The sequence below is a fragment of the Pangasianodon hypophthalmus genome, chromosome 25 (assembly GCF_027358585.1).
Source record: "Pangasianodon hypophthalmus isolate fPanHyp1 chromosome 25, fPanHyp1.pri, whole genome shotgun sequence".
NCBI lineage: Eukaryota > Metazoa > Chordata > Actinopteri > Siluriformes > Pangasiidae > Pangasianodon > Pangasianodon hypophthalmus.
In genome coordinates, this window is record NC_069734.1 from 14,875,483 (window position 1) to 14,890,679 (window position 15,197).

The following is a 15,197-nucleotide window of genomic DNA, read 5'->3' on the forward strand; positions in this document are numbered from 1 at the left end:
CAGGTTACTTTTACATGTGCCTATGGTTTTTGACAATACTGCATACCATTAAACCAGAATTAATAATAAATAAATGGTGGTCTATAATAATTTCCTGCTCTGAAAACATCAGGGTTCCATGAAAAATGGAAATTCTTCGAATAATTCATTTACATTTATAGCATTTAACAGATGCCCTTATTCAAAGCAGCTTGAAGAAGTTCTTTGTAGATGCTTGTACCTTGGTGGGTCCAGTCAAGCTGTGGTTGTGGCTCAAAGGGAATGGGTTCTTGGGGTGATTCTGGGTAAGACCGAGAGACACGTGATTGTATATATCATGTTCAAGAATTTTAGAAAGAAAGGAGAGAAGTGATACCAGTTAGTTGTTGCTGATGGCTGAGGTATCTAGTGTGGACTATTTCAGGATCGGTATACCCCGAACTGTATTGAAGGCATTTGGTACATGACCACATGTTTTAAAGTCATTTACAATGGAAGTGATGAAGGAGGTTCTGCAGCATTGTGGAAGGGCATTCTTATCACTATAAATGTATAGATGGTGAATGCATTATGTGGTATCACTGTTTGTGTGTCCATCTATGATTCTAATTCTCACAATGAGATATCTCACAATATCTCAAGAACGAGTGGTTGATTGTTGGTAAGATTTACATAGAATTATCATTCTAACGAAGAGATCTACTGATTAGATTTTGGAATGGTTCCAAACAGGGTCAAGGTCACAGCAAGGTCAAATGTCTGAAAGGACTGTTGACGCCATTGGCGTTGAGTTCTGCGTGTTTCTGGTGTCCCTTTGAACAGTGTAATCCATCATAACCTTTCACTAATCATAAACATTTGATAATTCTTATCTCAGCACATAAATGTTTTAATGTTGTAGTCAGCAGAGCCTTTCTGGGAAATCATCTCTCTGCCCTCAAAACATGCAGATCCCTTATATTTATGGCTGTATCTACTGTATATTTTATTCCTTGCCTTTTCTCTTTTTGCTGTATTGCAACATCAAATTTGAGTATATTATAATGGGATTTTTTTTTTCTGTTAATTTTTTTTCTGTTAAAAATTGACAACAGAATTAAAATCAAATGAAGTGTTTAAAAAGTCTAAAAACTACATAATTTAAAGTATCCACCAGGGTCTAACTGTATACTTGCACAATAAATATCTCTGACTTTGGGAAGTCTCCCATCTAAAATGGCAGGTCAGATCAGTCCTGCTGTCATGAAAACCAAGAATGCTTTGAGATGAAGTTGTTGGGATTATCCATTATAACAAAGTAGAAAAATATGGTGTGTAGACCTCAAATATATCATCAGCTCTTCACAAATCTGGCTTCTATGGGAGAGTGGCCAGAAGGAAGCCAATTCTGAGAAAGGCTAGCTATTTGGTCCAAAAGCCAAAGCATTATGTTTGTTGCAAATGCAAATAGAAATACAGCCTAAAACCCAGATAACATCATTCTTACAATTACTTTTTATCCACTTTGGTGGTAGTTTCATGCTCTAGGGTTGCTTTTCAGCAGGACGAACTGGAGTGCTTATTGCCATCACAGGCAACATGGATGGAGCCATATATAAGCAAAGTGGTAAGAAGGCAGCCAGACCTTTGCAGTTAGGGCAAATATACTGTATATGTTCCAACAGGACAATGAACCAAAGGACAGGGCAAAAACTACCAAGGAACAGCTTGAAAAAAAGGAAAGGTTGTATTTTGGAACGTTTGCTGAGTCAAAGCCCAGAACTAAATCAGATTGAAAACATGACCTGAAAATTGCTGTCCACCAACATTATCCATGTATTTTGGCAGAGCTGGAGAGCATAACATTTAATCTGCAGAGTTTGCATATGTAGCAGCAGTCAGGACAACATTGCAATTTAAAGAGGCTTAAATCAGTAAAGTTAAAAAAAAAAAAAAAAAAAAAAAGATAATGTGTGTCAAGAACAATACCGAAAATACTATTTAAAGTGATGATCAGAATCAGAATCATTTTATTTGCCGTTATTAGAAATTTTTCTTGGTGCTTGGTCAAAACGCACACATCACAGTTAACACAGTCGTGGCTTAATGGATAGAGAGTCTGCCTTGCAACCCGAAGGTCATGGGTTTGAGTCTCAGGTCTGGCAGGGATTGTAGGTGGGGGGAGTGAATGACCAGTGCTCTCTCCCATCCTAAACAAATTCTGAGTATGGGTCACCATACTTAGCCACAAGTCTCTTCACTTCACTAATATCCGAATATTTCACCTTAAGCAGAAATTGGTGGGCTCAGTTGTAATTTTAAATGTTTAATATGTGTGGTAGTTCCAGGATAACCAAAGTGAAGCCTCTGTTTGTATTCCTCAGTCTCAGTGAAAACTGAATAGCATTTCACAGGGATTTGACACATCTGTTCTTCTAGTTCATTTTATTATCACATTCATTTCTTGTAATAGAGAAAAATACAGCACAAGGGTTCTTTTGTTCCTGGATGAATCCCACTTGTGTTTTGAATAACAACTTGGGAAATAAGGCCTTTCTGGTCCACTTAACATTTGACACAAAGGAGAACAGAAAGAAAGCTATTGTTCATGATATGCTATAGTGTGCATTTGATCTGTTTCAGGCTGACTGATGAGTCACAATATGCGTCATGACACGTCAGTACGGCAAAATTGTAAAATAAAAACAAGTTAAGATTCTAAAAAAGAGTTCCATCAGGAAAACTCACTTTAAAATTTTTAACACAGTAGTGCATGTATATTCAACTGAAATCTATGAAGAGCCAGCTACATAAATTTCCTTGCTCACAAAGGTCCAGATAAGCAACTAACATGACTGAAAGGTGGCAACAGTTACTTTTTTGCTTAACAATTAGTGATTAGTTCATAAATAAGACACAGTTTGAAGTGGTTCTGTGCATTAACACTTCACATTACCACTTTTGCCTCTGAACAGAGGAGACACACTGCAAAAAATTCTGTTTTAGCAAGTGAAAATATTTATCTAGTAAAAAATGTATCTAGTATTTCCTATTAGATGATTACAATAAACCAAACAGTAGACTATTCAACATATTTCTAGATATTTATACTAATTTTTAAGCTTTACATTATCTTATTTCTTTGGCAGATAATTGAGCTTCTTTCTAGAAATAAATGCTTAAAATGAGCAAAATTATCTGCCAATAGAACAAGCTTGAAATATTTCAAATATAATCTTATATTTGATTTATTATAATCTTATAATAGAAAATACTATACAAATTGGACTATATTCAAGATATTTTTGCTTGATAAGATGCCATTTTTTTGCAGTGCATATGTTTTGAACTTGAAGCAGACAATAAATAAATTCTTTGTCCATTTAATCTTTAACCATTCTGCTTTTGTCATTGATTTTGGTTTTGTTTAATAATGTTGCTGTTGTTTTTAACAAGCCAATGTCACCTCAGTAATCAGACCAGAGAGGGTAAATGAAATAAACAGAAATCCATGTAAATGTGAAAACTCTTTCATTTCTCAATGAGCTGCATTCAGCTAAATAATTTCCATAAGTGCATGTGATTGCGTATAGCTGCATCAGAGGATCGACTACAAAGACTGCACTGGATCACTTTTACACAACTAGATTCATTGCACTGTGGGCTTTTTTTTCCATGCATTCATCGGTTACAGTGTTACAGTGTTTTTTTTAAATTCATGGTTCGAATTAGTGACATACTTTTTTGGGGCCATGGTTTGCTAGTTAATGACGTCTGCAATAGTGCATTTGATTATAGACTTCAGAGATGATGAAAGCTTCCCTAGTTATTCCAGAAGCTACAAATGTCAAATAAACTGTCTTATAAACTCACCAGACATGCAAATAGGCAATATACCATATATATAGTAATGTCTTGGACTGATTTAGAGTCTTATCAAATATTATTGACTTCATGAAGACTATCTAGGATGTAATGCAGGTAAATTCATAAGCTAAACCACAAAACCTACCTGTGATCTTACCAATAACCATTCACAACATCTTATACAATTATTTCACACTCTGACATACAATATCCTGGAGTTTGGTGAAAGCCTGATAAAGAAGTCGCTTGCATTTTTTTCGCACTGAAGCAGACTGTGGGGAAGGAAGGGACAGTGGAGCCAGGCGCTTGGGCAGACGCAGAGGGTCTGACCTTTTCTCTTTTGGTTTGACAATTTGAGTTGAAGAGTGCCTACAAAATATCAGCAAGAGCTGCCGAGAGTGACACACACACACACACACACATACACACACATGCAACAGTATGTTGCTATCCTCTGCCTGTATCCTCTGTTCCCTGCAGACAAGTAAATTGATTCAAATAAAACACTCTAAGGGGGAAAAAAATTTAAAGGAGATAACAAAATGCTGGTGATGACAGAAAGAAAGGAAGTGTCCGAAGAAGAAGAATTAAAAGTAGTGAAATCATGACAATATAACAAATTTCTAACTGCCATTTGGACAATATGGACATGGATTTCACCACATAACCACATCTCTTTTGGATTATTTATTCTCCTGTTGTGTTAGTTATTATTATGATGATGATAATTAATTAATTAATGTCTCTCTCTAAAGTTCTGTCATAAGATAAGATAAGATAAGATAAACTTTATTGATCCCACAGTGGGGAAATTCACTTATCACAGCAGCTCACAGACAGTTAAAGTGCAGGAAGAATAAGCCATGAACTTATATAAGGTTCTATCTGATTGTCAATCATCGTCCAGGCTCAACAAAGGCTAAACGCAACATAGACGGCCTTGACCCATCTTTATCCATGTTCTATTTACACTCTGACAGCAAAGAACAGACTTGAAGCTTCAACAGGGGAGTGTAGGTGTAGCCGGTTAGAAAGAGAGAAATATAATTTTTTATATACGTGTGCGTGATGAACTTCCCAAAACTTCCCTTTTGGGCTAGGAACTATAAATTAAGGTGTTTTTCAAGTGGGACATTTATCTGTGTTGCGTGCTATACCTTCCGGGAGAGCGCGGGAGTTACGTCAGCCTCAGACCACGATTAGACGCTGGCGAGGCAAGACGCTCGAGTTCCTCTTCTCTTCTCCCAGTTCAAAATGAGCGTGTGGGAGGAGGATAGCATGGTGATTGTTACTAATGAAGTGTCCCATGTGTTTCCAGATGCAATAAATAGAGGTGTTTGAGGCTGACCCTCTGTTTCCGGTGTGAGTTCTCTTATGTGCAGAATCGGATCTGCTACACAGGGAACAACTAGGCCCGGATTAACACAGTGTGGTGCCCTAGGGTGACCAGACTTGAAGTGCCCCTCCTCCTCCCACTTTACACATAAAAAAGTGAAATTTGCTATGGCTAAAGAAAGACCATAGATTACCAACTAAAAAAACCTGACACCATAGATAGACATGGGCCTATAAATGCTCAAAACTGCATGCAACCAACATGCTAATGCAACATGTCATGTCGAATATGATTATTTCTGTCATTAATGGCCTTTGTGAGGACTACATGCAAAACCATTACAGAGTATTTCTAAAAAAGTTACTGCACACATATACCAATGTACCATTGCACCACATACACCCAACTGCGATTTTTTATATACATATATTTTTATATTCTCTCTAGATATATATTATATTAACTGTTAATATTTGTTTGTATCTGTTTTCAAGGCCAGATTATCCATATATGGGATTGAGCGAGTGCCCTGGGGCACCAGCCAATGGGGGCGCTAAATGATTAAGATAATGACTAGACCTTTAAAATATTTGTCATATTTTCTATATATATTATTTAATGGAAGAGAGGCAAACAGATACAAAATTAACAGCATTGTTGCTTATGTATGCAATGATTTTTTAGACATACTCTGTAATGGTTTTGCATGTTGTCCTCATACATCTATGGTGCCAAGTTATTTGGTTGGGTCTTCCATTTTTCTGTAGTATGTGTGGTAAGCCTCTACTTTAGCTATAAGTTCCACTCTCCGCTGAACATCTGCGGTTCCTCCATGGAGATCATCAAGAGCACCAAATTTCTTGGTGTTCACCTGGCGGAGGACTTCACCTGGTCCCTCAACACCAGCTCCATAACAAAGAAAGCCCAGCAGCATCTCTACTTTCTGCAAAGGCTGAGGAAAGCCCATCTCCCACCCCCGATCCTCACCATGTTCTACTGAGGGACTATTGAGAGCATCTTGAACAGCTGCATCACTGCCTGGTTTGGGAATTGCACCATCCCGGAATGCAAGACCCTGCAGCAGATAGTGAGGACAGCTGAGAATATCATCAGGGTCTCTTTTCCCTCCATCACAGACACTTACACCACACGCTGCATCCGCAAAGGCACCAGCATTGTGGATGACCCCATGCACCCCCTACACAAACTCTTCATCCTCCTGCCTTCTGGCAAATGGTACCAAAGCATTCAGGCCCTCAAGGCCAGACTGTGCAACAGTTTCTTCCCCCAAGCCCTCAGACTCCTCAACTCTCAGAGAAACACACACACACACACTCAACTGAACATCACCCCATCCTCTTTGCAATTTTTACACATCTGCGTATTCAATTTCTGCTGCTACAAATATTTATTATATACTGTATATAATCTTTATACGGCTGCTACTCCTTATGTGTACATTTACAACAACTTATATTGTTACTCTTTTGCACTACTGTCATCTGATTCACATTCTACTAGAACTGTGTACTAGTTGGTGCTGCACTTATTGTGCCCATTGTCATGTTTTGGTAGTTTTGTACTGTCTTGTGCTGTCTGCACCTTTTTTGCACTGTGCACTTTATGTAAATATATGTAGTCTCCTGTAGTTCTGTGTTTGTTTTATGTAGCATCTTGGTCCTGGAGGAATGTTGTTTCGTTTCACTGTGTACTAACTAGCTGTATATGGTTGAAATGACAATAAAAGCCACTTGACTTGACTTGAAGTTCATGTAAATCTATGGTCTTTCTAATACAGCCATAGTAAATTTCACTTATTTACATGTAAAATGGGAGGAGGGGGGTCACTTCAAGTGTGGTCACCCTAAGGCTGTGTTAATCCAGGCCTGTGTGTGTTGCATCTGTTTGCAAAATATGACAAATATTTTAATTTATATTACATTAATCACCATCTTCTTGCCTACGACGCAGCAACATTTTGAAACATGTGACCATCTCACAGCAAGTGTTAGCTAGGCTTAAGTACAAACTTCAAACTACAAACTTTTGCTGCGGGGATAGTTGATACTCGGCATTACAACTAAGCCAGCCTTTCATAAACAGTGACATCAAGTTAACTCTCTCTCATATAAAATAGAAACAATGAATTCTTGAAAATTTTAATCACAGAATGAGACACCGTGTAAGAAAAGCCTTGTGTGTGGTGAAGATTTTGCTTCCTCTATTCCTCTAGCAATGGGTTAAGCGTGTCTTCTGTGAGGAGTGGGACCATAAACTGTGCACTAAAGGGTATAAATCATTTCTCTCTCTCTCTCTCGCTCTCTCTCTCCCACTCTCTGTCGAGCTACACACGCTACTTCTGAGATGCCATTGATCCTGACCCCTTCTGCTCCCCGGACCTGCCTGACCCATCCTGAGGCCCTACTTCTGGTTGGAGTTCTCATCGGTTGAGTTCGCTCTCTGCTGCTGGGGGTGGCCCCATATGGACGGCCTGAAGAACCGTTTGGATTGCTGGGATGGTTAGATGCTTCTGCACATTAGAAACAACCATTAAACATCCTAATGGAGGAGTTGAGGTTTACCGGCAGGGAGTAGGCTAAGGGTGGACACTATCATCCAAGATTTAATCTCCAAGATTCTAGGAAAGGTTGTAGCGCAGCAGTTATGTTCATACCTACTTAGGAATAACATTCATGAAATGTATCAGTCAGGATTTAGGCCTCATCATAGCACAGAGACAGCACTGGTTAAAGTGGTAAATGACCAGAGTTGTGTCTCCTTGCTTGTGTTGCTTGACTTTAGTGCAGCTTTTGATACCATTGATCATACTATTCTCATTGATAGACTAGAAAATGTTGTTGGTATTAAGGGAACACCCCTGACCTGGCTCAGGTCTTATCTGACTGTTTGTTATCAGTTTGTAGATATAAATGGTGACTTCTCTATGCATAATAAGGTAATGTTTGGTGTTCCACAAGGTTATTTTTTAGGACCACTGCTTTTTTCTTTATATATGCTACCTCTGAGTAAAATTAATCATAAACACGGTATTAGCTTCTACTGTTATGCTGATGACAGTCCGTTGTAATTTTCAGGAAGGCCAGATGAGACACACCAGCTTAATAAAGTTAAGGAATATGCAAAGGTCATTAAACACTGGATGCTTATTAACTTTCTTCTACTTAATTCTGACAAGACAGAAGTACTTCTACTAGGACCACATGCAGCTAGAAGTAAGCTTTTGATTGCACAGTATCTATGGATGGCCTTTCTGTTTCATGATGTGCAGCAGTAAAAGACCTTGGTGTGATTATTGACTCCAGTCTTTAATTTGAAGCTTATGTTGATGATATATCTAGGATAGCCTTCTCGTGCCACAGTACCTGAGTGAACTTTTGGTTCGAACTTTTGGTTTTGGTTCTTCTATGATCCATCCCGCCTACTTCGATCAAAAGGTGCAGGCTGCTTGTTGGTACCTTGAATAGTCAAGGCTACAGCAGGGGGTGGAGCTTTCTCTTACATCTTGATGTTAACATCTTGATTAGCCTATTGGTTATTAGTAAGAGGGTATAAAGATATGCCTTGTGCTACCTGGAATTGCATCACTGAGTCACTGCCCTTCCCTGTGTCACACTCGGTCGTCAGAGAGACATGTCGCTAGCATGTTGGCTAGTCAGTTATTCTGTGTGCTGTAGCTAATTGTAATTTAACTTTTAGAGAGTGGAGTTGGGGATCCTTTCTTCGCATCTGGCAATTAAGTGCCGTTGTCCATCTGCAGGCATCCCTGTACTAATATGGATCGAATGAACCTGTACATTTCCAGTATGCTGATTTATGCTTTTTTTATGTTGGTAGAGTTCTGTTTAAATTGTAATTTTGTTTGTTTCAGGCAGACTGGGCTAACACATTGGGTAACAGGGCTTCCTCATCATCAGGGTTATGGGGGAATTCCTAAAAGCAGAGACGCTGCTGTTTTGCTTCAGCTGAGCTTGGGTTTGAGTTGTTCTGCAGGTTCCAGTCATCTCTCCATCTTGTTATTTCTCGCAGACCAGGAGGTTTGGGTTATCAATGTTATTGTGTTATTGTGTAATTTTGTTTTGTTATGTAAGTTTGATTGTATTGTTTTATGTGTATTTTAGTTTAGATATTTCTATTTACTTGCTTTTTTTGTTGTTCTTTAGTATCTATCATGTATGGAAGTGATCTTGATGCTGTCTGTTTTGGTTATGCCTGTTGTCTATGATTCAGTTGTCATTGTGTAACATGACAGAGGGTTGGATCATTTGATGGCGGTTTTCCATTTACTTGTGCTGTGTTGTGCTCTCAATACCCAGCTGGTGTGTGCGTGTGTGTGCACATGTGAGTGGGGTGACTCCTTGCATTCTGGGCTGCTAGTGTCCATCCTTAGTCTATTCTCTGCTGTGTTGCTCTTTTCTTGGCTCCTCCATTAGGATGTTTAATGGTTGTTTCTGATGTGCAGATGGCTACCGCATATCATATTTACACTTAATGTGTGACTGTCAGTGACTTGTCTTCATGGTTCATTTCTTGGATAACGTAATTTTTATTTTGTTGGTTGTAAATGAATAAAACTGTATATTTTTTGTATATCTACAACACCCACCTTTCACTAGTGAAATATACCTGTGTTAGTCTTTTCATGACCCTTTTTAGAGTTAGTAAATATTCCCTGGGTGAATTCCTCGGGGTGGCGTAGTCATTGCGTTCTTTCTAGCACTTGAGTTTATTTCTTTGCCCTCAGCACCACATTTGACAAAGTCTAATGTCAGTATTCATCATATAATTTGACTACCTAATATCATACCTGATCAGCCTGTCATATATACAGCACTGTGCAAAAGTCTTAGGCATGCTGTAGAGCAAAGATGCCTTCAAAAAGAATGAAATTAAATGTTTCTACATAACAAAAATACTATAAAGAGCACTAAACAGTAATAAATGAAACAAAGTCAATATTTGGTGTGATGATCCTTCACTTTAAAAAAATATAGTAGTCTCAGGGACAATTAGTGCAGTTTTATAAGGAAATGAGCTGTAAGTGTTACTGAGCATCTTGCAGAAGCAGCCACAGTTCTTCTGGAGACTTTAACTGTCACACTTGCTTCTTATTTTTGCAGCAAAACCCAGTAGCCTTCATTATGTTTTTCTGTCTGAAAAGTGTCTCTTATGTAATCTGCTGCTTTCTTTATTGACATACAAAGATTTTTCTGTAACATTTAATTTTGTGCTGGAAAACTAATATTTGGAATTCTAAAATGTTTTTGTACTGAATCAATAATGTAGAAGTCATAAAATAAACATCTATAACAAAGTTTGTACTAAAAAAATAGGGTGTCTAAGGGTCTCCCAAGGCAAACTGGTTCTATGTGAGGGGCCAGACTAAGAGCGATTCAAAGACCAGTCTGAAAGAAAAAATCAAGGACCTAGATACCTCGTCTGGAATAGGGAAACTGGGGCCCCACCCTGGATCCATGCCTGGGGAGTGAGCTTGTCGGTGAGCGCCTGGTGGTCGGGACCTTACCCATGGGGCCCGGCCAGGCACAGCCCAAACAAGCTACATGGGACCATCCTCTTGTGGGTCCACCACCTGCAGCAGGAGTAGAAAGGGTCAGGTGCTTTGTGGATTGGTCAGCAGTTGAAGGCAGAGGCCTTGGCAGACCAATCCCCGGCTACTGAAACTGGCTTCATAAAAATGGAATGTGACCTCTCTTTTGGGAAATGAGCCAAAGCTAGTGCGGAATGTGGAGAGATACTGTCTAGATATAGTCGGGCTCACCTCAACGCACAGTATGGGCTCTGGAAACAAACTCTTGGAGAGGGGCTAGACTCTATTCCACTCTGGAGTTGCCCTGGTTGAGAGGTGCAGAGCAGGAGTGGGCGAACTAGCTGGAGGAGGTGACTAGGGATAGGGAGGTCTGAGCATCTCTGCTTAGATTTTATATATATACAGATGTGGACAAATTTGTTGGTACCCGTCCAGCACATTGAAACAATGCTTCATTCCTCCTGAAAAGTGATGAAATTAAAAGCAATTATCTCATGTATACCTGCATGCCTTTGGTATGTCATAGAGTAAAGCAAAGAAATGGTCAAAAGAGATAAATTATTGCTTATTCTACAAAGATCTAAAATGGCCTGGACAGATTTGTTGGTACCCCTAGAAAAGATTATAAATATTCAGATTATAGTAATATTTCAAGCTAACTGTTTTCTTTAATTAGTATCACACATGCCTTCAATCTTGTAATCAGTCATTCAGCCTATTTAAATGGAGAAAAGTAGTCACTCTGTTGTTTGGTATCATCATGTATACCACATTGAACATGGACCAGAGAAAGCAAAGGAGACTGTTGTCTGAGGAGATCAGAAAGAAAATTATAGACAAGCATGTTAAAGGCATAGGCTTTAATAAGACCATATCCAAGCAGCTTGATGTTCCTGTCACTACAGCTATGTACACTATGAAACATGGAGGAGGCTCAGTTGTGTTATGGGGCTACTTTGCTGCGTCTGGCATGGGGTACCTTGAATCTGTGCAGGGCACAATGAAATCTCAAGACTATCAGTCATTCTGGAGTGCAACATATGGCCCAGTGTCAGAAAGCTCTGTCTCAGTCGCAGGTCATAGGTCCTCCAACAGGATAAAGACCCAAAACCCACAGCTAAGAGCATCCAAGAATGGCTAAGAACAAAACATTGGACTATTCTGAAGTGGCCTTCTATGAGCCCTGATCTGAATTTAATCAAACATCTATGGAATCTGTGGAGCTGAAACATGCAGTCTGGAGAAAGCACACTTCAAACCAACAACAAATTCAAATTTTATTTGTCTTAACCATACACAGTACGACTTGCAGTGAAATGCTTTTTATAACTGTTCCAACATAGAAAAATATTAAATATTAAGAAAAATATATACATAAAAAGAATATATATATATATATTAGTCAGGGTCAGAATTATTTGGACAATGACAGAGTTTTTGTGATTTTGCCTTTATACACCACCACAATGGATTTGAAGTAAAACTATCAAGATGTGATCAAAGTGTAGAATTTCAGCTTTATTTTCAGAGGTTCCAAAAAATATGGTATTTACCATTTAGTAATTATAGCCATTTTAAGCAAAGTACTTCCATTTTCAGGGGCTCAAAGGTATTCAGACAATTGACTGGCAAGAAGTTAATTGACCAGGTGCGATCCATTCCCTCGTTACTTCACGACAAATGAAGCAGATAAAAGGTCTGGAGTTGATATCAGGTCCTGAGTTGGCATTTGGCAGCTGTTCAACTGGAGCTACCAATATGAAGTCCAGTCCATTAGGCTGAAAAAACAACATAAATCTATGAGAGCTAGTAAAAACCTTAGGGGTGGTAAAACCTTCTAAAAAAAAAAAAGCCATGCAATGTCATTGTGTCATTCCTTTAGAATCCAATTTTTAAAGAATGTAAAGAGATTGAATGTAAAAAGGGATTGAAGTAAAGGTGAAGACAAAAACTCTACAACTTTAACTGCCAAGTACCTTAAGTATCTTCATATCCCCAACCTATTTCTTGGAATAAGTTAGTCTCACAGTCTTAGTCTTGCATGTCATAGTATCTCCCAATGGTTTCAATCAATGGTGACAACGCGCCAATCCTTTCTGGTATGTTTTATCAAAAAGAGCTCCAAGATCAAGTAATTATGAGCAATTCGCTCTCATCAGAGAAAGGTCAGTCCCTGCATGATAGCTGATTGCCAATCAGAGCAGGAGAATAAAAAGCACAGGCAGGGAACAAGCTCACCTGCACATGACACACAACCATCAGAATCTATTCAGGCCCGAAAGAAGACACAAAGCACTTGATTGACCTGAGCAATTTGGAAACAAAACAAAACAAAAAAACAGCCAGATTGTTTTGTGAATGAGTATAGTTTAATTAAATTCAATGCATCCATTTTCCATCTCTTTGTGTGTGTGTGTGTGTGTGTGTGCAGAACTGAAATTTGAATTGAAGTCCCATTGTGGGAAAATTTTCAAGTATTTCTGCATTAGTGCTACAAATATATAATATATGAAAACATTTTTAAGGCATTGTGAATGATAAGGGGATAAGACCTCTTAATCAAAATCCCAGACAGGTGGTACCTGGCCTTCTCTTCATCCATCAACCTTCCAGTCTTCATTTTTTTTTTTTTTTGTTTTGCTTTGTTTCAATGAGGCCCACATTGGAGAGAAAAAACTATTACTGTTAGTAATTTAGCATTTGTGTTCGCAACTTGGCCAAACGGAATAACTCTCATATATTTTATCCTATACAACCAGTGTTGCCAAAAATATGGCAAAAATATATCTTCTATTTCTTCATCTTCCCTGAGAGACAATCAATCAAGTCTCAGATGGTGTGAGGTTAGTGATGGTATAATGCAGCGCTTCCTTTATCCAATAATGTGTCGAGTGTCAACCCGCATCTAAAGTAGAATTGTCATTTTCTGAAAATTGTTTGACCCATTTTTTTCCATGGCTGTCACAATGGCTTAAGGCTGCACTGTAATATGGAATCAGAGCTGAGAGCCCTACATATAAGTATGTTCTTATCATTTTTTAATGTTTCTTTCACAATTAAAAAAAAATTGAATCAGAAAAAGAATAGAAAAGAAAAGTGATGCCTCGTGTTTTCAGGATGGAAAAATATTATAAAGTACTTCGGCTGTTCTGAGTGTTAATTTCCTTTATTCGAGTATTTTATTTTATTATATATTTTTTTTATTTAGGACTTTTGAGCTACAGTATATAGAAAAATGCTGAGATGTAGACAGAGATAAATACAGCAGCAACTAAAATGTGCCACAAAAGCTAGAACAGATACTGATTAATATATTTGAAGCACATAGATTATGTATCCAAAATAATAGGCAATATTAGATACAATGCCACACCTTTAACTGCGGGGTGTCAGGTTCTAAGAACACTGAGATATTGGCTTTTTCAGGGAACATGCTAGGGGATTTTGGACATAACTGGCCCAAGACAGGAAGTAAGGCATTCTACCTGACCATTACCCTGGGGACTGAGGACAGTTCAAAGTGCTACAGTGCATTATCTGTATAACATCATCCATACATGAGAGGTACACTGCACTCTGTGATCAGAACATATGGGAGACCTTAATGCTGTCGTTGCCATGGCAATAAGATGAGCTGGCAGGCTTTTGAAAAATCTGACTATAATATTAAGAATAGAGGTACGGTAAGAGGACTGACAATATTAATGTGTTTGCTCTTGTCTTCTTTTAAAACGTTAGAATGATTCAAGGAATGGGATTAATTATGTAAAATTAACTAATAAAAATAAATTTTATATTGGAGGAGGAAATGTACAAAGCAATAAGTCATTGAGGATAGTGTATTAACATGAACAGTTCTTGTGTTTTCTTAGTTTAAGCCCAAACACCTATGTTGATTAAGGGCTTGATAATTAGCTTGTGAGTGAAAGCAAATGTTAAAGTGCTAACCACAACAATGTGCAAAGCTCACTGTTCCATTACTGGAACAAGAATTCACTGCTATTGACCTTTTTCCTCACAGCCCTCGTGTTTATGACCATAATTTATCACCATCGCCATGAAACTAATGGCAGAAAATTCAAATACATCCAAGAAGCAATACCTGCAAAAATATTTTGATCACTGATTTTGATTTGTTCCATGTCCTAGGAAAAATATATACAGATCTGAAGGCAGCACAGACATTACCAAATCTAACATCCACACATATTTATATATATTTATCTTTAAGGAGCTTTAATGAGTAGAGAAGCCTACTGGTACTTCATTGCTGGATGGGTTGGTAAAATGAAGCAGTGGCACTTGAATGATAAAACACTTTGTCTTCTCTGGTTGGATAAGTAAACAGCAGTATCACTTTTCCAGGCTTTATTAATGGAAACAAAAGTTCGTGGTAGCATTAAGTGCGGGCTAAAACTAGTGAACAGTGTAGCCTAGGTAGCTGTGTAGATATGGCCAGATAGATCGATA